At 42.5% G+C, this 26501-nt stretch overlaps 1 protein-coding gene across 1 annotated transcript in view; it reads right to left on the reverse strand.

Annotated features, from left to right (window-relative positions):
- The window catches only part of LOC128662517 (golgin subfamily B member 1-like), a 100059-nt gene extending 73860 nt beyond the window's left edge, over positions 1-26199 (reverse strand). The window contains exon 1 of the mRNA XM_053716297.1: positions 26072-26199. The gene's annotated coding sequence lies outside the window, so the exon portion shown is untranslated. The remainder of the gene's footprint in view (positions 1-26071) is intronic.
- Between the last annotated feature and the right edge of the window lie 302 nt (positions 26200-26501).

Genomic DNA, 26501 nt, shown 5'->3' on the forward strand with positions numbered 1-26501 from the left:
GAGCCACAAGCAACATAAATGATTGTTCCATGATGATTTTGGAGATCACTCTTGGAAGGAGAACTAGAGGCGGGAAAATGTAAGCAGTATGATAACACCAAGGAAGTGTCAGCGCATCCACTGCTTCCGCCTGAACATCCCTGGACCTGGACAGGTATCTGGGAAGTTTCTTGTTTAGATGAGAGGCCATGAGATCTATCTCTGGAAGACCCCACATCTGAACAATCTTAGAAAACACATCTGGATGGAGAGACCACTCCTCTGGATGTAAAGTCTGGCGGCTGAGATAATCCGCCTCCCAATTGTCTACACCTGGGATAAGCACCGCAGAGATTAGACAAGAGCTGGATTCCGCCCAAACAAGTATCCAAGATACTTTTTTCATAGCTTGGGGACTGTGAGTCCCACCCTGATTGACATATGCCACTGTTGTGATATTGTCTGTCTTAAAACAAATGAATGGTTCTCTCTTTAGCAGAGGCCAAAACTGAAAAGCTCTGAGAATTGCAAGGAGTTCTAAAATATTTATTGGTAATCTCGCCTCTTGAGATTTCCAAACCCCTTGTGCTGTCAGAGATTCCCAAACAGCTCCCAACCTGAAAGACTCACATCTGTTGTGATCACAGTCCAGGTTGGTCGAACAAAAGAAGCCCCTTGAACTAAACGGTGGTGATCTATCCACCATGTCAGAGAGTGTCGTACATTGATTCAGCATACAAAGCTGTAGAGGTCTCATGTGAAAACGAGCAAAGGGGATCGCGTCCGATGCTGCAGTCATGAGACCTAAAACTTCCATGCACATAGCCACTGAAGGGAATGACTGAGACTGAAAGTGCAGGCATGCTGCAACCAATTTTAAACGTCTCTTGTCTGTTAGAGACAGAGTCATGGACACTGAATCTATCTGGAAGCCTAAAAAGGTGAGCCTTGTCTGAGGAATCAAGAAACTTTTGGTAAATTGATCCTTGTTACGGTTGCCTCCAGGCTGGCTGGAAGTTGGACCGTAGAAAAGGATGCTCCTAGCGCTCACCAAAGAATCATCAGCACCATAGTCAGCAATCCCTGTAGTGATATTAGCTGAAGCTGTCCCCTACAAACATGAGTCAAAGCTGCAAGTTAGAGGGACAGAAAATAGGTCTGGTGTACTGGAGCACACAGCCTGCTTTTTATTGAGGTTACATGCAAACAGGACACTCTCAGGGGGAGGCATAAAATCCCCCATCACACATTTGATATTAGATAGAGACCCTCCCTTTGACAGGCCACAACAGCAGATAACATTTTACACACAATAAAACAATGCAGTCCACCTTATCAATACTAGTCTGATTAGACAATGGGAAAGTTGATCACTAAACCTAATTAGAGCTAATCCCAGCAGACTTGTATTTAGAATAGGTTTCTTGAAGCTGAACAAAATTTAACTCTTAATGGCACACAATGAAACTGAACCAAGTGGGAGAAAGCCAGGGACAAGTCATTTCACAGGTCTGGGGACATAGTCTTAAAGGGGCATTGTTCATCAAAGTCACAATATGTCCCCAGATGGTTCTTAAAGGGCCACACACACCCAACAAAAGTCAATATGTCCTCAGGGGCACAATGTTCCAGGGGCCATAGTCATGTGGAAGGAGGCTGGCAAATAGGCTTCTCCAAAATCCAGGGAAGCAGGGCAATTTTTCATTTAAAGGGCCAGTTACAAACAGCAGTTTGTAACATATCTCCCCTTTTGGAGGGAGACTAACCAGGCACCTGACCTTCTGCCGGTCAGTGCCTAAGTTAGTCTCGCAACCCACCCACAAATAATCGTTAGCAGCAAAGTAGCCCCCCCACAATACGTAGTACTGGCCTGTAAGTTCCAGGTTGCAGGATGAAAGTGCAGCATCCTCGGCCTTCCTGGCGCAGCTGGGCAAATAGCTGATGGTACTTGGGGGGCAGAGGCCAGCGGCACTCTGCCCTGGTGCCAGCGCTTCTGCTGGGGTGAGGGGCTTGCAGGCCAGTCCTGTAACAAGGACAAGGTCTGTAGGGCAGAGACCAGCAGCGCTCTGTCCTGATGCCAGCTCTTCTGCTGGGGGAATTGGGGCATAGTCCTGCCCGGTGGCAAAGGGAACGTGGGGGTCAGTGGGGGTTAACATCTCCACTGTTAACCCTGGGCCCAAGTTAGGAGTTAGCTGGGGAGGGGGAGATTGGCTTACCTCCTCCTCCTGATACTCCGGCGGCCGTTGGGAAGGGAGGTCGATGCTCTCCGCTTCCTGTGGAACATGCTGCGGCTGGGGAGAGAGACCGGTTGTCTCCTCTCCCTGGAAGGCACACTCCGGCTGGGGAGGGAGGTCGATGCTCTCCCCTCCCTGTAGCTGGGTCTGTCGCTGGGGATCTGGGCCGCCTGCCCAGCATCCCTGTAGGGCCGGTAGAGAGACTGCGGTCCCATCTCCACCTGCCTGCTGGGGGTCCTCCCAGGACCAGTCTATGAGGCCTGCTGCCTCTGGTATCTCTGGTTGGGGTTGGGGAAGGAGACCGGTTGTCTCTTCCCTCTGCACGGTATACTGCCGCTGGGGAGGGAGGTCGCTGCTCTCCTCTCCCTGTGGAACATGCTGCGGCTGGGGAGAGAGACCAGGTGTCCATACCCTCAAACTCCACAGTTGGCGCTCAAAGGCTCGTGCCGCTTCGTTCTCAGTAGCCAATTCCCGGATGAGGCGACTGACTACCTCCTGTGCAGGGTCTGGACCATATCGGACTAGCCGCCTCTTTACCTCTGGAATGAAATCCGCGCCCTCATAGCGACGGATCAGGTTGAGGTGCTCTTCACAGGGTTCTGACCAGTATCTTGTCAGCTCCATGCTGCTGTAGGTAGGGACGCTGCGCAGTGGCTAGCGTTGCCCTCAATAACTTTCCTACGATACCAGTGCTGTTGTGGTGCTGCTCCTTGCGCTAGGACGCCAATCCCACCGCTGCCGCCAAATGTTACGGTTGCCTCCAGGCTGGCTGGAAGTTGGACCGTAGAAAAGGATGCTCCTAGCGCTCACCAAAGAATCATCAGCACCATAGTCAGCAATCCCTGTAGTGATATTAGCTGAAGCTGTCCCCTACAAACATGAGTCAAAGCTGCAAGTTAGAGGGACAGAAAATAGGTCTGGTGTACTGGAGCACACAGCCTGCTTTTTATTGAGGTTACATGCAAACAGGACACTCTCAGGGGGAGGCATAAAATCCCCCATCACACATTTGATATTAGATAGAGACCCTCCCTTTGACAGGCCACAACAGCAGATAACATTTTACACACAATAAAACAATGCAGTCCACCTTATCAATACTAGTCTGATTAGACAATGGGAAAGTTGATCACTAAACCTAATTAGAGCTAATCCCAGCAGACTTGTATTTAGAATAGGTTTCTTGAAGCTGAACAAAATTTAACTCTTAATGGCACACAATGAAACTGAACCAAGTGGGAGAAAGCCAGGGACAAGTCATTTCACAGGTCTGGGGACATAGTCTTAAAGGGGCATTGTTCATCAAAGTCACAATATGTCCCCAGATGGTTCTTAAAGGGCCACACACACCCAACAAAAGTCAATATGTCCTCAGGGGCACAATGTTCCAGGGGCCATAGTCATGTGGAAGGAGGCTGGCAAATAGGCTTCTCCAAAATCCAGGGAAGCAGGGCAATTTTTCATTTAAAGGGCCAGTTACAAACAGCAGTTTGTAACAATCCTCCAACTATGTTTCCAAAGAAACAACACTAGTTGGTTCGTGTGAGATTCTGCAGAATGTAAAGACTTAGCTAGTACCAAGATATCGTCCAAATAAGGAAACACCGCAATACCCTGTTCTTTGATTACAGAGAGTAGGGCACCCATAACCTTTGAAAAGATTCTTGGAGCTGTTGATAGACCAAATGGAAGAGCAACAAATTGGTAATGCTTGTTTAGAAAAGAGAATCTCAGAAACTGATAGTGATCTGGATGAATCGGAATATGCAGGTATGCATCCTGTAAATCTATTGTAGACATATAATGCCCTTGCTGAACAAAAGGCAGAATAGTCCTTATAGTTACCATTTTGAATGTTGGTATCCTTACATAACGATTCAATATTTTTAAATCCAGAACCGGTCTGAAAGAATTCTCTTTCTTTGGTACAATGAATAGATTTGAATAAAACCCCAGACCCTGTTCCAGAACTGGAACTGGTATAATTACTCCAGCTAACTCTAGGTCTGAAACACATTTCAGAAACGCCTGAGCCTTCACTGGATTGATTGGAATGCGTGAGAGAAAGAATCTTCTCACAGGCGGTCTTACTTTGAAACCTATTCTGTACCCTTGCGAAACAAGGTTCTGAATCCAAAGATTGTGAACCGAATTGATCCAAACATCTTTGAAAAATCGTAACCTGCCCCCTACCAGCTGCGCTGGAATGAGGGCCGCACCTTCATGCGGATTTAGGGGCTGGTTTTGACTTTCTGGAAGGCTTGCATTTACTCCAGACTGGATTAGGTTTCCAACCGGAAACTGTTCCTTTAGGGGAAGGATCGGGCTTCTGCTCCATCTGACGAAAGGAACGAAAACGATTAGCAGCCCTGTAATTACCTTTAGATTTTTTCCCCTGAGGCAAAAAAGCATCCTTCCCTCCAGTTACAGTTGAAATTATAGAATCCAACTGAGAACCAAACAACTTATTACCTTGGAAAGAGAGAGAAAGCAAAGTTGATTTAGAAGTCATATCTACATTCCAGGATTTAAGCCATAAAGCTCGTCTAGCTAAAATAGCTAAAGACATATACCGGACATCAACTCTAATGATATCAAAAATGGCATCACAGACAAAGTTATTAGCGTGTTGAAGAAGTTTAACAATGCTATAGGTATTATGATCTGTCACTTGTTGCGCTAAAGTCTCCAACCAGAAAGTTGAAGCTGCAGCAACATCAGCCAAAGAGATAGCAGGTCTGAGTAGATTACCTGAACATAAATAAGCTTTTCTCAAAAAAGATTCAATTCTCCTATCTAAAGGATCTTTAAACGAAGTGCTATCTGCCGTAGGAATAGCAGTACGTTTGGCTAGAGTAGAGATAGCCCCATCAACTTTAGGGATTTTATCCCAAAATTCCAGTCTATCAGATGGCACTGGGTACAATTTCTTAAACCTTGGAGAAGGAGTAAATGAAGTACCCAGACTATCCCATTCCCTAGCAATCACATCTGAGATAGCGTCAGGAACTGGAAAAACTTCCGGAATTAACACATGAGGTTTATAAACCGAATTTAAACGTTTAGCAGTTTTAGTATCAAGAGGAATGGACTCCTCCATATCTAAGGCAATCAAAACTTCTTTAAGCAATGAACGGATAAACTCCATTTTAAATAAATATGAAGATTTATCAGAATCAACATCTGTGGTAGAATCTTTTGAACCGGAAAAAACCTCATCAGAAACAGATAAGTCAGAATGATGGCGGTCACCTAAAAATTAATCTGAAATGTGAGAAGTTTTGAAAGACTTTTTACGTTTACTGGAAGGAGGAATAACAGACAGAGCCTTCCTAATGGAATTAGAAACAAATTCTTTTATATTAACAGGAACATCCTTAACAATAGATGTTGAAGGAACAACAACAGGTAAAGGATTATTACTAATGGACACAGAATCTGCATTGGAAAGTTTATCATGACAGCTTTCACAAACTGCAGCTGGAGGAACAGTTACCACAAGTTTACAACATATACACTTAACTTTGGTAGAAATAGCATCAGGCAGCGTCTGTCCATTAGTGGATTTTGATCCAGGGTCAGGATGAGACATCTTGCAATATGTAATAGAAAAAACAACATATAAAGCAAAATTATCAAATTCCTTAAATGACAGTTTCAGGAATGGGAAAGAATGCAAAAAAATAAGCTTCTAGAACCAGAAGCAAAGAAAAAGAAATGTTTAAATAATGAGAGTAAAAAAGACGCCCACATTTTTTTGGCGCAAAAAAATGTCTGAATACGCATGCGTAACAGAATACAACTTCCGGCGTAAATTACGTCACCGGAAATTACAAAATTTTTAGCGGCAAAAAAAGTTTGCGCCAAAAATGACGTAATAAAACGAAACATTTTCTGCCCCCGCGAGCCTAACAGCATGCAGGAAAAAATGGTCAAATGAAATTTTTCAAGGTAAGAAAAAATAATTAAATGCATTATCCCAATAATGAAACTGACAGTCTGTATTTAAAAAGGAATACTGATTATCCTGAATCAAGGCAAATATAAGTTTATAGACATATATTTAGAACTTTACATATAAAGTGCCCAACCATAGCGCAGAGTGTCATAAAGAATAAGATTTACTTACCCCAGGACACTCCTCTACATATAGCAGAAAGCCAAACCAGTAATGAAACGAGAATCAGTAGAGGTAATGGTATATAAGAGTATATAGTCGATCTGAAAAGGGAGGTAGGAGAAGAAATCTCTACGACCGATAACAGAGAACCTATGAAATAGATCCCCTAGAGTTAGACCATTGTATTCAAATAGGCAATACTCTCTTCACGTCTCTCTGACATTCGCTGCACTTTGAGAGGAAAACCGGGCTTCAACCTGTTGCGAAGCGCATATCAACGAAGAATCTTAAGCACAAACTTACTTCACCACCTCCACGGGAGGCAAAGTTTGTAAAACTGAATTGTGGGTGTGGTGAGGGGTGTATTTATAGGCATTTTAAGGTTTGGGAAACTTTGCCCCTCCTGGTAGGAATGTATATCCCATACGTCACTAGCTCATGGACTCTTGCTAATTACATGAAAGAAAGGAGAAACTATAGGGTGCAGTGGTGACTGTAGTTTAAAAAATAAAAACACCTGCCTTAAAGTGACAGGGCGGGCCGTGGACTGGATACACCACAAGAGAAAGAAATTTATCAGTTAAGCATAAATTTTGTTTTCTCTTGTAAGGTGTATCCAGTCCACGGGTTCATCCATTACTTGTGGGATACCAATACCAAAGCTTTAGGACACGGATGAAGGGAGGGACAAGGCAGGTACTTAAACGGAAGGCACCACTGCCTGTAAGACCTTTCTCCCAAAAATAGCCTCCGAGGAAGCAAAAGTATCAAATTTGTAGAATTTAGAAAAAGTATGAAGCGAAGACCAAGTCGCCGCCTTACAAATCTGTTCAACAGAGGCCTCATGTTTAAAAGCCCATGTGGAAGCTACCGCTCTAGTAGAATGAGCTGTAATTCTTTCAGGAGGCTGCTGGCCAGCAGTCTCATAAGCTAAACGGATTATGCTTCTTAGCCAAAAAGAAAGAGAAGTTGCCGAAGCCTTTTGGCCTTTCCTACAAGTAATGGATGAAACCGTGGACTGGATACACCTTACAAGAGAAAAAATCTTCTCACAGGAGGTCTTAGTCTGAATCCTATTCGATACCCTTGAGAGACAATGCTCTGAATCCATTGATTTTGGACAGATTTTATCCAAATATCTTTGAAAAACCTTAATCTGCCCCCTACCAGCTGAGCTGGAATGAGAGCCGCACCTTCATGCGGACTTAGGGGCTGACTTTGGAATAAATCCAAGCCATTTAGGAAACCAATTTGAGGAAGGCTTCCAATTGAAAGCAGACTCCTTGGGGGAAAGATTGAGTTTTTGTTCCTTATTCTGACGAAAGGAACGAAAATGGTTAGAAGCCTTAGATTTACCCTTAGGTTTTTAATCCTGAGGCAGAAAAACTCCCTTCCCCCAGTGACAGTTGAAATAACAGAATCCAACTGAGAACCAAATAAATTATTACCTTGGAAAGAAAGAGATAGTAATCTAGATTTAGATGTCATATCAGCATTCCAAGATTTAAGCCACAAAGCTCTTCTAACTAAAATAGCTAAAGACATGGATCTAACATCAATTTTGATAATATCAAAAATTGCATCACAATAAAATGATTAGCATATTGCAATAGGCGAATAATGCTAGATAAGTCAGAATCCAATTCCTGTTGCGCTAAATTCTCCAACCAAAAGGTTGATGCAGCCGCAACATCAGCCAAAGAAATTGCAGGTCTGAGAAGATGACCTGAATATAAATAGGCCTTCCTTAGATAAGATTCAAGCTTCCTATCTAAAGGATCCTTAAAAGGAAGTACTATCTTCCATAGGAATAGTGGTACGTTTAGCAAGAGTAGAAATAGCCCCATCAACTTTGGGGATTTTTTTCCCAAAACTCTATAGATTTTGCTGGTAAAGGATACAATTTTTTAAACCTTGAAGAAGGAATAAAATAAGTACCTGGCTTATTCCATTCCCTAGAAATCATATCAGAAATAGCCTCAGGAATAGGAAAAACCCCTGGAGAAACCACAGGAGGTTTAAAAACAGCATTTTAAACGTTTATTAGACTGAACGTCAATAGGACTGGTTACCTCAATATCCAAAATAATTAACACTTCTTTTAATAAAGAACGCATATACTCTATTTTAAATAAATAAGTAGATTTGTCAGTCTGAGGAAGGATCTTCTGTATCAGATAGATCCTCATCAGAAGAGGATAAATTATTTTGTTGGTCATTTGAAATTTCATCAACTAAATGAGAAGTTTTAAAAGACCTTTACGTTTATTACAAGGTGGAAATGCAGACAAAACCTTCAAAATAGAATCAGAAACAAATTCTTTAAAATTTACAGGTATATCATGCACATTAGAAGTTGAAGGAATTACAACTGGCAATGTGCTATTAATGATGGATACACTAACTGCATGTAAAAGTTTATCATGACAACTATTACAAATGACATTCGGCGAAAAAAATGCAACAATTTTACAACAAATGCACTTAGCTTTGGTAGGACCAATGTCAGGCAGCAATGTTCCAGTAGAAACTTCTGAGGCAGGATCAGATAGAGACATCTTGCAAAATGTAAGCGAAAAAACAACATAAAAAGCAAAATTATCTATTTCCTTATATGACAGTTTCAGGAATGGGAAAAAAGCAAATAGCATAGGCCTCTGATAGAGAAAAAAATCAAGAGGCAAACATCAATGGGGTATTGAAATAATGAAGTTTGGCACCAAGTATGACGCACAACGTAACGTGAACTTGTTGGCGACAAAAATAACCGGAAATGACACACTAGCGTTACTAATGACGCAACCGTGTGAAAGGTCTCGGCGTCAAGTATGACCCGGAAATGACGAAGTTGCGTCAGACGTATTTTTCCGCGCCAAAAATGACGCAATAAAGTTTAGCATTTGACGCACCCGCGGGCCTAATGCCACCCGCAATTTGCAAGAAGTAGTCAATTGAAAAAAGACTAAACCCCAGGTAAGAAAAAAATTTCTATAAAAGATGTTTATATTACCCAAATATGAAACTGACAGTCTGCAGAAGGAAATACATGAACCTGGCAAATATAAGTACAATACATATATTTAGAACTTTATATAAATGCATAAAGTGCCAAACCATAGCTGAGGTGTCTTAAGTAATAAAAAACATACTTACCAAAAGACACCCATCTACATATAGCAGATAGCCAAACCAGTACTAAAACAGTTATTAGTAGAGGTAATGGTAAATTGAGAGTATATCGTCGATCTGAAAAGGGAGGTAGGAGATGAATCTCTACGACCGATAACAGAGAACCCATGAAATAGACCCCCTTTAGGGAAATCATCATATTCAATAAGTGATACTCCCTTCACATCCCTCTGACATTCACTGTACTCTGAGAGGAATCGGGCTTCAACAATGCTGAGAAGCGCATATCAACGTAGAAATCTTAGCACAAACTTACTTCACCACCTCCATAGGAGGCAAAGTTTGTAAAACTGAATTGTGGGTGTGGTGAGGGGTGTATTTATAGGCATTTTGAGGTTTGGGAAAATTTGCCCCTCCTGGTAGGATTGTATATCCCATATGTCACTAGCTCATGGACTCTTGCCAATTACATGAAAGAAACATCAGTGTAATTAGGAACTTCCCAAATATTAATCCATTTTACACAATTTCACTGGAGGAATCACAATAGGATCACAATCATCCAGAGTCGCTAAAACCTCCCTAAGCAACAGGCGGAGGTGTTCAAGCTTAAATTTAAATGACATAGCATCCGAATCTGTCTGAGGCAAAACATTCCCTCAATCAGAAATTTCACCCTCAGACAGTAATTCCCTGATCCCCAACTCAGAGCACTGTGAGGGAACATCGGAAATAGCTAATAAAGCATCAGAGGATTCAGTATTTACATTAATACTCGACCTACTGCGTTTACCCTGCGACACTGGTAATTTAGACAATACCTCTGTAAGGGTAGTTGACATAACTGCAGCATCTCCTGCAGAGTAAAGGAATTAGACGCACTAGAAGTACTAGGCGTCGCTTGTGTGGGCGTTAAAGGTTGTGACACTTGGGGAGAATTGGATGGCATATCCTGATTCTCTTCGGACTGAGAATCATCCTTAGGCACACTTACTTTATTTAAAATATGCTTTTTACATTGAAAAGCCCTTTCAGTACAAAAGTTACACAATGTTAGAGGGGATTGCACAATAGCTTCTAAACACATAGAACAATGAGAAACCTCAATGTCAGACATGTTGAACAGACTAGTAATACCACAAAAGTCGTTTATAGCATAAAATAAACATTAGAAAAAATGTGTACTGTGCCTTTAAGAAAAGAAAAAGTGAACAATTTTTCCAAAATGCACAAAAAACGTTAAATTATTCCCAAATTTAACTTAAATATCGTTGGTTAATCCAAAAATTACTGCACCCAGAAGCAAGGGCAGAAATAAGGCTTTAGAAGTACTTATATCAACATGTAGTCAAAAGATAGATAAAAATACACTCTGCACTTCCCCCAGGGTACTTCGAATCAAGTTTCCAACCCTTCAGACCAGCTACACAGTCCCGGAGCCACCGAGTCACTGTTTGCTGCTGCTAAGCTTGAAGGAAATGCGCCAAAATAGGCTCCGCCCCTTAAGGTCAAAAGTCGGAGTAGGCCCAAACAACACCGCATGGGAATGCGGTTTTGCACTAAAGTAAAAATACACACACAATACAACCCTCAAGCATAAAACCAATAAGTTTTAAGTGCCAAAAATAAAAAAAATAAAACATCGTTTTTTATATTGTCTCCCATGTCACATAATGCCCAAATATCAACTAATGATAAATATGATATAGGGACTCCAGTAACCCCCCTCCTATTAAAATAGGTTTCACTGCTTACCCCATTCCCATACAGGGAAATAAATGCCAGCCAGTTCTGATACACCAAGTCTCCTCAGAAAAAAAGTCTGCACATACCTTAATGCTGCTTGTAGCATGAAACTGGTCTCCACACTGAAGATGTCTCATGGTTACCTTCAGAAGTCTTGTGGGAACCAGCATGGATCTAAGTTACAAATGCTAAGATCATCAAACCTCAGGGCAGAAATCTTCTTCCATATCCCCCTGAGGAAAATAGTACTCACCGGTACCATTTAAAATAAAAAACTTCTTGATTGAAGAAACTAAAACTAACACCGCACTTTACCTCTTCCTAGTATAACACAGGCAAAGAGAATGACTGGGGGTGGAGGGAAAACGTAATTTATGTAAGAACTTACCAGATAAATTCATTTCTTTCATATTGGCAAGAGTCCATGAGCTAGTGACGTATGGGATATACATTCCTACCAGGAGGGGCAAAGTTTCCCAAACCTCAAAATGCCTATAAATACACCCCTCACCACACCCACAATTCAGTTTAACGAATAGCCAAGAAGTGGGGTGATAAGAAAGGAGCGAAAGCATCAAACAAGGAATTGGAATAATTGTGCTTTATACAAAAAAATCATAACCACCACAAAAAGGGTGGGCCTCATGGACTCTTGCTAATATGAAAGAAATGAATTTATCAGGTAAGTTCTTACATAAATTATGTTTTCTTTCATGTAATTGGCAAGAGTCCATGAGCTAGTGACGTATGGGATAGCAGATACCCAAGATGTGGAACGTCCATGCAAGAGTCACTAGAGAGGGAGGGATAAAATAAAGACAGCCAATTCCGCTGAAAAAATAATCCACAACCCAAATCAAAAAGTTTTAATCTTACAATGAAAAAAACTGAAATTATAAGCAGAAGAATCAAACTGAAACAGCTGCCTGAAGTACTTTTCTACCAAAAACTGCTTCAGAAGAAGAAAAAACATAAAAATGGTAGAATTTAGTAAAAGTATGCAAAGAAGACCAAGTTGCTGCTTTGCAAATCTGATCAACAGAAGCTTCATTCTTAAAAGCCCAGGAAGTAGAAACTGACCTAGTAGAATGAGCCGTAATCCTTTGAGGCGGGGATTTACCCGACTCCACATAAGCATGATGAATCAAAGACTTTAACCAAGACGCCAAAGAAATGGCAGAAGCCTTCTGACCTTTCCAAGAACCAGAAAAGATAACAAATAGACTGGAAGTCTTTCTGAAATCTTTAGTAGCTTCAACATAATATTTCAAAGCTCTTACTACATCCAAAGAATGTAAAGATCTCTCCAGAGAATTCTTAGGATTAGGACACAATGAAAGGACAACAATTTCTCTACTAATGTTGTTAGAATTCACAACTTTAGGTAAAAAATTAAATGAAGTCCGCAACACCACCTTATCCAGATGAAAAATCAGAAAAGGAGATTCACAAGAAAGAGCAGATAACTCAGAAACTCTTCTAGCAGAAGAGATTGCCAAAAAGAACAAAACTTTCCAAGAAAGTAATTTAATATCCAGAGAATGCATAGGTTCAAACGGAGGAGCCTGTAAATCCCTCAGAACCAAATTAAGACTCCAAGGAGGAGAGATTGACTTAATGACAGGCTTAATACGAACCAAAGCCTGTACAAAACAATGAATATCAGGATGATTAGCAATCTTTCTGTGAAAAAGAACAGAAAGAGCAGAGATTTGTCCTTTCAAGGAACTTGCAGACAAACCTTTTTCCAAACCATCCTGAAGAAACTGTAAAATTCTAGGAATTCTAAAAGAATGCCAAGAGAATTTATGAGAAGAACACCAAGAAATGTAAGACTTCCAAACTCGGTAATAAATCTTTCTAGACACAGATTTACGAGCCTGTAACATAGTCATAGAGGTTTCTCCGATTCAGTGATTAATACTAAGTATTAAGCGTTCAATCTCCATACCTTCAAATGTAATGATTTGAGATCCTGATGGAAAAATGGGCCTTGAGATAGAAGGTCTGGCCTTAACGGAAGTGTCCAAGGTTGGCAACTGGCCATCTGAACGAGATCCGCATACCAAAACCTGTGTGGCCATGCTGGAGCCACCAGCAGTACAAACGAACGCTCCATTAGGATTTTGGAAATCACTTTTGGAAGAAGAACTAGAGGCAGAAAGATATAAGCAGGTTGATAATTCCAAGGAAGTGACAACGCGTCCACCGCTTCCGCCTGAGGATCCCTGGATCTGGCCAGATACCTGGGAAGTTTCTTGTTTAGATGAGAAGCCATCAGATCTATTTCTGGAAGTCCCCAGATTTGAACAATCTGAAGAAATAACTCTGGGTGAAGAGACCATTCGCCCGGATGTAACGTCTGGCGACTGAGATAATCCGCTTCCCAATTGTCTATACCTGGGATGTGAACCGCAGAGATTAGACAGGAGCTGGATTCCGCCCATACAAGTATCTGAGATACTTCTTTCATAGCCTGAGGACTGTGAGTCCCACCTTGATGATTGACATACGCCACGGTTGTGACATTGTCTGTCTGAAAACAAATAAACGATTCTCTCTTCAGAAGAGGCCAGAACTGAAGAGCTCCGAAAATCACACAGAGTTCCAAAATGTTGATTGGTAATCTCGCCTCCTGAGATTCCCAAACCCCCTGCGCTGTCAGAGATCCCCATACAGCTCCCCAACCTGAAAGACTTGCATCTGTTGAGATCACAGTCCAGGTTGGACGAACAATGAATTAAACGATGGTGATCCAACCACCAAGTCAGAGAAGATCGAACATTGGGATTTAAGGATATTAATTGTGATATCTTTGTATAATCCCTGCACCGTTGGTTCAGCATACAAAGCTGGAGAGGTCTCATGAGAAAACGAGCAAAAGGGGTCGCGTCCGATGCAGCAGTCATGAGACCTAGAATTTCCATGCACAAAGCTACCAAAGGGAATGATTGAGACTGAAAGTTTCGACAAGCTGAAACCAATTTCAGACGTCTCTTTTCTGTTCATGGACACTGAATCTATTTGGAAACCCAAAAAGGTTACCCTTGTCTGAGGAATCAAGGAACTCTTTGGTAAATTGATCCTCCAACCATGTCTTTGAAGAAACAACACTAGTTGATTCGTATGAGATTCTGCAGAATGTAAAGACTGAGCAAGTACCAAGATATCGTCCAAATAAGGAAATACCGCAATACCCTGTTCTCGGATTACAGAGAGAAGGGCACCGAGAACCTTTGAAAAGATCCTTGGAGCTGTTGCTAGGCCAAAAGGAAGAGCAACAAACTGGTAATGCTTGTCTAGAAAAGAGAATCTCAGGAACTGATAGTAGTCTGGATGAATTGGAATATGAAGATATGCATCCTGTAAGTCTATTGTAGACATATAATGCCCTTGCTGAACAAAAGGCAGAATAGTCCTTATAGTCACCATTTTGAATGTTGGTATCCTTACATAACGATTCAATATTTTTAGATCCAGAACTGGTCTGAAAGAATTCTCCTTCTTTGGTACAATGTACAGATTTGAGTAAAACCCCAGACCCCGTTCTATATCTGGAACTGGCACAATTACCCCAGCCGACTCCAGGTCTGAAACACATTTCAGAAACGCCTGAGCCTTTACTGGGTTTACTGGAATGCGTGAGAGGAAAAATCTTCTCACAGGCGGTCTTACCTTGAAACCTATTCTGTACCCTTGAGAAACAATGTTCTGAATCCAAAGACTTTGAATCGAATTGGTCCAAACATCTTTGAAAAATCGTAACCTTCCCCCTACCAGCTGTGCTGGAATGAGGGCCGCACCTTCATGCAGATTTGGGAGCTGGTTTTGACTTTCTAAAAGGCTTGGATTTATTCCAGACTGGAGAAGGTTTCCAAACGGAAACTGTTCCTTTAGGGGAAGGGTCAGGCTTCTGTTCCTTATTCTGACGAAAGGAACGAAAATGATTAGCAGCCCTATATTTACCTTTAGATTTTTTGTCCTGAGGCAAAAAGGCTCCCTTCCCCCCAGTAACAGTTGAAATTATTGAATCCAACTGAGAACCAAATAATTTATTACCTTGGAAAGAAAGAGAAAGCAACGTTGACTTAGAAGTCATATCTGCATTCCAAGACTTAAGCCATAAAGCTCTTCTAGCTAAAATAGCTAAAGACATATACCTGACATCAATCCTAATGATATCAAAAATGGCATCACAAACAAAGTTATTAGCATGTTGAAGAAGTTTAACAATGCTATAAGCATTATGGTCTGACACTTGTTGCGTTAAAGCCTCAAACCAGAAGGTGGAAGCTGCAGCAACATCAGCCAAAGAAATAGCAGGTCTAAGAAGATTACCTGAACATAAATAAGCCTTCCTTAGAAAGGATTCAAGCTTCCTATCTAAAGGATCCTTAAAAGAAGTACTATCTGCCGTAGGAATAGTAGTACGTTTAGCAAGAGTAGAGATAGCCCCATCAACTTTGGGGATTTTTTCCCAAAACTCTAATCTATCAGATGGCAAAGGGTACAATTTCTTAAACCTTGGAGAAGGAGTAAATGAAGTACCCAGACTATTCCATTCCCTAGAAATTACTTCTGAAATAGCATCAGGAACTGGAAAAACTTCTGGAATAACTACATGAGGTTTAAAAACTGAATTTAAAAACGCTTATTAGTTTTAATATCAAGAGGACTAGACTCCTCCATATCTAATGCAATCAACACTTCTTTAAGTAAAGAATGAATAAACTCCATCTTAAACAAATACGAAGATTTATCAGTGTCAATATCTGAGGCAGAATCTTCTGAACCAGATAGATCCTCATCAGAGATAGATAAGTCAGAATGATGGCGGTCATTTAAAAATTCATCTGAAATATGAGAAGTTTTAAAAGACCTTTTACGTTTACTAGAAGGAGGAATAACAGACAGAGCCTTCCGAATAGAATTAGAAACAAATTCTCTTACATTAACAGGGACATCCTGAACATTAGATGTTGAAGGAACAACAGGTAATGGATTATTACTAATGGAAATATTATCAGCGTTTGATAGTTTATCATGACAACTAACACAAACTACAGCCGGAGGAACAGTTACCAAAAGTTTACAATAAATGCACTTAGCTTTGGTAGAACCAACATCAGGCAGCGTCTTTCCAGAAGTAGATTCTGATCCAGGGTCAGGTAGTGACATCTTGCAATATGTAATAGAAAAAAAACAACATATAAAGCAAAATTATCAAATTCCTTAAATGACAGTTTCAGGAATGGGAAAAAATGCAAAACAAAACAAGCCTCTAGAACCAGAAGCAACTAAAAAGTGAGACTGAAATAATGTGAAAAAAACTGGCGGCAAGTATGACGCCCACATTTTTTGGCGCCAAAAAACATCTGCAACAAACATGCATCAAAAATGACGCAACCACGTGAAAACTTCCAGCGTCAACTATGACTCCGGAAATTACGATATTCTCGCGCCAAAAAACATAATTTATGCTTACCTGATAAATTTATTTCTCTTGTAGTGTATTCAGTCCACGGGTCATCCATTACTTATGGGATATATTCCCTTCCCAACAGGAAGCTGCAAGAGGATCACCCAAGCAGAGCTGCTATATAGCTCCTCCCCTCACGTGTCATATCCAGTCATTCGACCGAAACAAGACGAGAAAAGAGAAACCATAGGGTGCAGTGGTGACTGAATGTTTTAATTAAAATTTAGATCTGCCTTAAAAAGACAGGGCGGGCCGTGGACTGAATACACTACAAGAGAAATAAATTTATCAGGTAAGCATAAATTATGTTTTCTCTTGTTAAGTGTATTCAGTCCACGGGTCATCCATTACTTATGGTATACCAATACCAAAGCTAAGTACACGGATGAAGGGAGGGACAAGGCAGGAACTTAAACGGAAGGAACCACTGCCTGTAGAACCTTTCTCCCAAAAACAGCCTCCGAAGAAGCGAAAGTGTCAAATTTATAAAATTTCGAAAAGGTGTGAAGCGAAGACCAAGTCGCAGCCTTGCAAATCTATTCAACAGAGGCCTCATTCTTAAAGGCCCAGGTGGAAGCCACAGCTCTAGTGGAATGAGCTGTAATTCTTTCAGGAGGCTGCTGTCCAGCAGTCTCATAGGCTAAACGTATTATACTACGAAGCCAAAAAGAGAGAGAGGTTGCCGAAGCTTTTTGACCTCTCCTCTGCCCAGAATAAACGACAAACAGGGAAGAAGTTGAACGAAAATCTTTAAACAGATTTAACAGATTTAAACACAGGCTTAATCCTAGTCAAAGCCTGGCAAAAAGCCTGGACGTCTGGAACTTCTGCCAGACGCTTGTGCAAAAGAATAGACAGAGCAGAAATCTGTCCCTTCAACGAACTAGCAGATAAGCCCTTTTCCAAACCCTCTTGTAGAAAGGACAATATCCTAGGAATCCTAACCTTACTCCATGAGTAACTCTTGGATTCGCACCAATATAAGTATTTACGCCATATCTTATGATAGATTTTTCTGGTAACAGGCTTCCGAGCCTGTATTAAAGTATCAATAACTGACTCTGAGAAGCCACGCTTGGATAAGATCAAGCGTTCAATCTCCATGCAGTCAGCCTCAGAGAAATTAGATTTGGATGGTTGAAAGGACCTTGTATTAGAAGGTCCTGCCTCAGAGGTAGAGACCATGGTGGACAGGACGACATGTCCACTAGGTCTGCGTACCAGGTCCTGCATGGCCACGCAGGCGCTATCAGAATCACTGATGCTCTCTCCTGTTTGATCTTGGCAATCAGTCGAGGCAGCAGCGGAAACGGTGGAAACACATAAGCCACGTTGAAGACCCAAGGGGCTGCTAGAGCATCTATCAGCGCCGCTCCCGGGTCTCTGGACCTGGATCCGTAACGAGGAAGCTTGGCGTTCTGGCGAGACGCCATGATATCCAGATCTGGTTTGCCCCAACGACGAATCAGTTGAGCGAACACCTCCGGATGAAGTTCCCACTCCCCCGGATGAAAAGTCTGGCGACTTAGAAAGTCCGCCTCCCAGTTCTCCACGCCTGGGATGTGGATCGCTGACAGGTGGCAAGAGTGAGACTCTGCCCAGCGAATTATCTTTGAGACTTCTAACATCGCTAGGGAACTCCTGGTTCCCCCTTGATGGTTGATGTAAGCCACAGTCGTGATGTTGTCCGACTGAAATCTGATGAACCTCAGTGTTGCTAACTGAGGCCAAGCTAGAAGAGCCTTGAATATTGCTCTTAATTCCAGAATATTTATTGGGAGGAGTTTCTCCTCTTGAGTCCACGATCCCTGAGCCTTCAGGGAGTTCCAGACTGCGCCCCAACCTAGAAGGCTGGCATATGTTGTTACAATCGTCCACTCTGGCCTGCGAAAGGTCATGCCCTTGGACAGATGGACTCGAGAAAGCCACCAGAGAAGAGAATCTCTGGTCTCTTGATCCAGATTTAGCAGAGGGGACAAATCTGAGTAATCCCCATTCCACTGACCTAGCATGCATAACTGCAGCGGTCTGAGATGCAGGCGCGCAAATGGCACTATGTCCATTGCCGCTACCATTAAGCCGATTACTTCCATGCACTGAGCCACTGACGGGCGTGGAATGGAAAGAAGGACACGGCAAGCATTTAGAAGTTTTGACAACCTGGACTCCGTCAGGTAAATTTTCATCTCTACCGAATCTATAAGAGTCCCTAGGAAGGAGACTCTTGTGAGTGGTGATAGAGAACTCTTTTCCACGTTCACCTTCCACCCATGCGACCTCAGAAAAGCCAGAACTATCTCTGTATGAGACTTGGCAATTTGAAAGCTTGATGCCTGTATCAGGATGTCGTCTAGATACGGAGCCACCGCTATGCCTCGCGGTCGTAGAACCGCCAGAAGTGAGCCCAGAACCTTTGTAAAGATTCTCGGGGCCATAGCTAACCCGAAGGGAAGAGCTACAAACTGGTAATGCCTGTCTAGGAAGGCAAATCTTAGGTACCGATAATGATCTTTGTGAATCGGTATGTGAAGGTAGGCATCCTTTAAGTCCACTGTGGTCATGTACTGACCCTCTTGGATCATGGGTAGGATGGTTCGAATAGTTTCCATTTTGAATGATGGAACTCTTAGGAATTTGTTTAAGATCTTTAGGTCTAAGATTGGTCTGAAGGTTCCCTCTGTCTTGGGAACCACGAACAGATTTGAGTAAAACCCTTGCCCTTGTTCCGTTTGCGGAACTGGGTGGATCACCCCCATTATAAGGAGGTCTTGTACACAGCGTAGAAATGCCTCTTTCTTTATTTGGTTTGCTGATAACCTTGAAAGATGAAATCTCCCTTGTGGATGAGAAGCTTTGAAGTCCAGAAGATATCCCTGGGATATGATCTCCAACGCCCAGGGATCCTGGACATCTCTTGCCCACGCCTGGGCGAAGAGAGAAAGTCTGCCCCCCACTAGATCCGTTTCCGGATAGGGGGCAATTCCTTCATGCTGTCTTAGGGGCAGTAGTAGGTTTTCTGGCCTGCTTGCCCTTGTTCCAGGACTGATTATTTTTCCAGGCCTGTCTGTAACGAGCAACAGTTCCTTCCTGTTTTGGAGCGGAGGAAGTTGATGCTGCTCCTGCCTTGAAGTTTCGAAAAGCACGAAAATTAGACTGTTTGGCCTTTGATTTGGCCCTGTCCTGAGGAAGGGTATGACCCTTACCTCCAGTAATGTCAGCGATAATTTCTTTCAAGCCGGGCCCGAATAAGGTTTGCCCCTTGAAAGGAATATTAAGCAATTTAGATTTAGAAGTCACGTCAGCTGACCAGGATTTAAGCCATAGCGCTCTCCGCGCCTGAATGGCGAATCCGGAGTTCTTAGCCATTAGTTTAGTTAAATGTACAATGGCATCAGAAACAAATGCATTAGCAAGCTTAAGTGCTTTAAGCTTGTCCATGATTTCATCCAATGGAGCTGAGTGAATGGCCTCTTCCAGAGACTCAAACCAGAATGCCGCAGCAGCAGTGACAGACGCAAGGCATGCAAGGGGCTGTAAGATAAAACCTTGTTGAACAAACATTTTCTTAAGGTAACCTTCTAATTTTTTATCCATTGGATCCGAAAAAGCACAACTATCCTCCACCGGGATAGTGGTACGCTTAGCTAAAGTAGAAACTGCTCCCTCCACCTTAGGGACCGTCTGCCATAAGTCCCGTGTAGTGGCATCTATTGAAAACATTTTCCTAAATATAGGAGGTGGGGAAAAGGGCACACCAGGTCTATCCCACTCCTTGCTAATAATTTCTGTAAGCCTTTTAGGTATAGGAAAAACGTCAGTACACACCGGCACCGCATAGTATCTATCCAGCCTACATAATTTCTCTGGAATTGCAACTGTATTACAGTCATTCAGAGCCGCTAAAACCTCCCCTAGCAATACACGGAGGTTCTCAAGCTTAAATTTAAAATTAGAAATCTCTGAATCCGGTTTCCCTGGATCAGATCCGTCACCCACAGAATGAAGCTCTCCGTCCTCATGTTCTGCAAACTGTGACGCAGTATCAGACATGGCTCTCACAGCACCAGCGCGCTCTGTCCTTATCCCAGAGCAATCGCGCTTGCCTCTTAATTCTGGCAATTTAGATAATACTTCTGTCAGGGTATTATTCAGAATAGTGGCCATGTCTCGTAAAGTGATTTGTATGGGCATCCCTGATGTACTTGGCGCCACAATATCACGCGCCTCCTGAGCGGGAGGCGAAGGTACTGACACGTGAGGAGAGTTAGTCGGCATAACTTCCCCCTCGTCGTCTGGTGATAATTCTTTTATAGATAAAGACTGACCTTTATTATTTAAAGTGAAATCAATACATTTAGTACACATATTTCTATGGGGCTCCACATTGGCCTTCAAACATAATGAACAAACAGAATCATCTGTGTCAGACATGTTTAAACAGACTAGCAATGAGATTAGCAAGCTTGGAAAACACTTTTGAAATAAATTTACAAGCACTAAATAAAACGTTACTGCGCCTTTAAGAAGCACAAAAAATTGTCACAGTTGAAATAACAATGAACCAAATCAGTTATAGCAACCAAATTTTCACAGTAAATGTATTAAGTTAGCAGAGCATTGTACCCACTTGCAAATGGATGATTAACCCCTTAATACCCAAAACGGATAAAAATATAGAAAAAAACGTTTTTAACACAGTCAAACACACTGCCACAGGTCTGCTGTGACTGATTACCTCCCTCAAAATGACTTTTGAAGTCCCCTGAGCTCTCTAGAGACGTCCTGTGTCATGCAGGAAGAAATAGGAAGACAGAGACTGAATTTTTACTGCGCAAAAAAGCGCTAAAATAGGCCCCTCCCACTCATATTACAACAGTGAGAAACCTCAGTTAACTGTTTCCATGCAGAAATATAAGTCAGTCATGTGGAAAATTCATGCCCCAATAAATTTTATCACCAAAGTACCTCACAAAAACGATTAAACATGCCAGCAACCGTTTTAAACATCTTTTTCTTTTATTTTTATTATGTATCTCTATTGATAAGTCTGATACCAGTCCTTATACTGCATTTAAGACTTATTACATTACTTCAGTAATAACAGCATTTTCTTAGTCAAATTCCATTCCTAGAAAATTACTTTACTGTATATACATAAATCAGCCTGATACCAGTCACTTCCACTGCATTTAAGGCTGTACTTACATAACATCGGTATCAGCAGTATTTTCTTAGTCAATTCCATTCCTTAGAAAATTATTTACTGCACATACCTTATCTGCAGGGGACCCCGCACGCTATTCCCTTTCTGAAGTTACTACCCCACTCCTCAGAATGTGCGAGAACAGCCAGTGGATCTTAGTTACGTCTGCTAAGATCATAGAAAACACAGGCAGATTCTTCTTCCAAATACTGCCTGAGAACAAACAGCACACTCCGGTGCCATTTAAAAATAACAAACTTTTGATTGAAGAAATAATTAAGTATAAACACCACTCTCCTTTCGCGACCTCCATCTATGTGGAGTTGCAAGAGAATGACTGGATATGACACGTGAGGGGAGGAGCTATATAGCAGCTCTGCTTGGGTGATCCTCTTGCAACTTCCTGTTGGGAAGGGAATATATCCCATAAGTAATGGATGACCCGTGGACTGAATACACTTAACAAGAGAAAAGTCTTGCGCCAAAAATGACGCAATAAATTGTAGCATTTTCGGCACCCGCGAACCTAACAGCCCGCAATTTAGAAAAAAAGTCAATTGAAAATTTTACGGTAAGAAAAATATTTTATTCATATGCATTTTCCCAAAAAATGAAACTGACAGTCTGAAAGAAGGAATATTGATTATCCTGAATCATGGCAAATATAAGTTTAAAGACATATTTAGAACTTTACGTATAAAGTGCCCAACCATAGCTTAGAGTGACATAAATAAAATAAGACTTACTTACCCTAAGACACTCATCTACATATAGTAGATAGCCAAACCAGTACTGAAACGAGAATCAGTAGAGGTAATGGTATATAAGAGTATATCGTCGATCTGAAAAGGGAGGTAGGAGAAGAAATCTCTACGACCGATAACAGAGAACCTATGAAATAGATCCCGTAGAAGGAGACCATTCTATTCAAATAGGCAATACTCTCTTCACGTCTCTCTGACATTCACTGCACGCTGAGAGGAAAACCGGGCTCCAACCTGCTGCGGAGCGCATATCAACGTAGAATCTAGCACAAACTTACTTCACCACCTCCATCGGAGGCAAAGTTTGTAAAACTGAATTGTGGGTGTGGTGAGGGGTGTATTTATAGACATTTTGAGGTTTGGGAAACTTTGCCCCTCCTGGTAGGAATGTATATCCCATACGTCACTAGCTCATGGACTCTTGCCAATTACAAGGGAGGGGCTATATATACAGCTCTGCTGTGGTGCTCTTTACCACTTCCTGTTAGCAGGAGGTTAATATCCCACAAGTAAGGATGAAATCCGTGGACTCGTCATATCTTTGTAAAAGAAAACTTCTGACACTTCTCTGCCAACCTCCTGGGACGAAAGGCAAAGAATAACTGGGGGAGTGGGGGAGGTATTTAAGCCTTTGGCTGGGGTGTCTTTGCCTCCTCCTGGTGGCCAGGTTCTTATTTCCCAAAAGTAATGAATGCAGCTGTGGACTCTTTCCATTTAACAAGAAAAAGGGTATTGCAACCCTATAAAATTCACAGTTACAAGTGTTCAAATAAGTTACAGTATAAAAAATCTCAGCGGATTATCAATCTTTTTGAACAAATAAATTTGTAGAAGTTTATAACATATGTACAGGTCACTTCTATACAACAGTATACGGTGACCGCGCTGTACACGTCCCTTCTATACAACAGTATACGGTGACCGCGCTGTACACGTCCCTTCTATACAACAGTATACGGTGACCGCGCTGTACAGGTCACTTCTATACAACAGTATACGGTGACCGCGCTGTACACGTCCCTTCTATACAACAGTATACGGTGACCGCGCTGTACACGTCCCTTCTATACAACAGTATACGGTGACCGCGCTGTACAGGTCCCTTCTATACAAAAGTATACGGTAACCACGCTGTACAGGTCACTTCTATACAACGGTATACACTGACCGCGCTGTACACGTCCCTTCTATACAACAGTATACGGTGACCGCACTGTACAGGTCCCTTCTATACAACAGTATACGGTGACCGCGCTGTACAGGTCCCTTCTATACAACAGTATACGGTGACCGCGCTGTACAGGTCCCTTCTATACAACAGTATACGGTGACCGCGCTGTACAGGTCCCTTCTATACAACAGTATACGGTGACCGCGCTGTACAGGTCCCTTCTATACAACAGTATACGGTGACTGCGCTGTACAGGTCCCTTCTATACAACAGTATACGGTGACCGCGCTGTACATGTCCCTTCTATACAACAGTATACGGTGACCGCGCTGTACATGTCCCTTCTATACAACAGTATACGGTGACCGCGCTGTACATGTCCCTTCTATACAACAGTATACGGTGACCGCGCTGTACAGGTCCCTTCTATACAACAGTATACGCTGACTGCGCTGTACAGGTCCCTTCTATACAACAGTATACGGTGACCGCACTGTACAGGTCCCTTCTATACAACAGTATACGGTGACCGCGCTGTACAGGTCCCTTCTATACAACAGTATACGGTGACCGCGCTGTACAGGTCCCTTCTATACAACAGTATACGGTGACCGCGCTGTACAGGTCCCTTCTATACAACAGTATACGGTGACCGCGCTGTACACGTCCCTTCTATACAACAGTATACGGTGACCGCGCTGTACAGGTCCCTTCTATACAACAGTATACGGTGACCGCGCTGTACAGGTCCCTTCTATACAACACTATACGGTGACCGCGCTGTACAGGTCCCTTCTATACAACAGTATACGGTGACCGCACTGTACAGGTCCCTTCTATACAAAAGTATACGGTAACCACGCTGTACAGGTCACTTCTATACAACGGTATACACTGACCGCGCTGTACACGTCCCTTCTATACAACAGTATACGGTGACCACGCTGTACACGTCCCTTCTATACAACAGTATACGGTGACCGCGCTGTAAAGGTCCCTTCTATACAAAAGTATACGGTAACCACGCTGTACAGGTCACTTCTATACAACGGTATACACTGACCGCGCTGTACACGTCCCTTCTATACAACAGTATACGGTGACCGCACTGTACAGGTCCCTTCTATACAACAGTATACGCTGACTGCGCTGTACAGGTCACTTCTATACAACAGTATACGGTGACCGCGCTGTACAGGTCCCTTCTATACAACAGTATACGGTGACCGCGCTGTACACGTCCCTTCTATACAACAGTATACGGTGACCGCGCTGTACACGTCCCTTCTATACAACAGTATACGGTGACCGCGCTGTACACGTCCCTTCTATACAACAGTATACGGTGACCGCGCTGTACAGGTCCCTTCTATACAACAGTATACGGTGACCGCGCTGTACAGGTCCCTTCTATACAACACTATACGGTGACCGCGCTGTACAGGTCCCTTCTATACAAAAGTATACGGTAACCACGCTGTACACGTCCCTTCTATACAACGGTATACACTGACCGCGCTGTACACGTCCCTTCTATACAACACTATACGGTGACCGCGCTGTACAGGTCCCTTCTATACAACAGTATACGCTGACCGCGCTGTACACGTCCCTTCTATACAACAGTATACGGTGACCGCGCTGTACACGTCCCTTCTATACAACAGTATACGGTGACCGCGCTGTACAGGTCCCTTCTATACAACAGTATACGGTGACCGCGCTGTACAGGTCCCTTCTATACAACAGTATACGGTGACCGCGCTGTACAGGTCCCTTCTATACAACAGTATACGGTGACCGCGCTGTACAGGTCCCTTCTATACAACAGTATACGGGGACCGCGCTGTACAGGTCCCTTCTATACAACAGTATACGGTGACCGCGCTGTACAGGTCCCTTCTATACAACAGTATATGGTGACCGCACTGTACAGGTCCCTTCTATACAACAGTATACGGTGACCACAGTGTACAGGTCACTTCTATACAACAGTATACGGTGACCGCGCTGTACAGGTCCCTTCTATACAACAGTATACGGTGACCACAGTGTACAGGTCACTTCTATACAACAGTATACGGTGACCGCGCTGTACAGGTCCCTTCTATACAACAGTATACGGTGACCACAGTGTACAGGTCACTTCTATACAACAGTATAAGGTGATTGCGCTGTACAGGTCACTTCTACACAACAAAGTATACATTAACTGTGAGTTGTGACTCGCTTGGCTCCCGTCTCACCTGCTTGTTGGGCTTAACCTCCTGGAGCTGTCTCTGCAGAGTTGCACATTGGCTCTGGGCTTCTCGTAGGTTCTGGCTGCTTCCCCGAAGCTGAAGTGACAGTGTGTTCCTCTCCTGAAACACCTGAGAGAGCTGAAAGGAGAACAGAACTGAGCGTAAGAAATAAAGCAACAAACACAGGGTAGTATAAACGTGACGTATAATGAGTAACAAACACACAGCGTAGTATAACAGTGAAGGTATAATGAGTAACAAACACAGGGTAGTATAAACGTGACGTATAATGAGTAACAAACACACAGCGTAGTATAACAGTGAAGGTATAATGAGTAACAAACACACAGCGTAGTATAACAGTGACGTATAATGAGTAACAAACACACAGCGTAGTATAACAGTGACGTATAATGAGTAACAAACACACAGCGTA

The sequence above is a fragment of the Bombina bombina genome, chromosome 6, assembly GCF_027579735.1.
Source record: "Bombina bombina isolate aBomBom1 chromosome 6, aBomBom1.pri, whole genome shotgun sequence".
Lineage (NCBI taxonomy): Eukaryota > Metazoa > Chordata > Amphibia > Anura > Bombinatoridae > Bombina > Bombina bombina.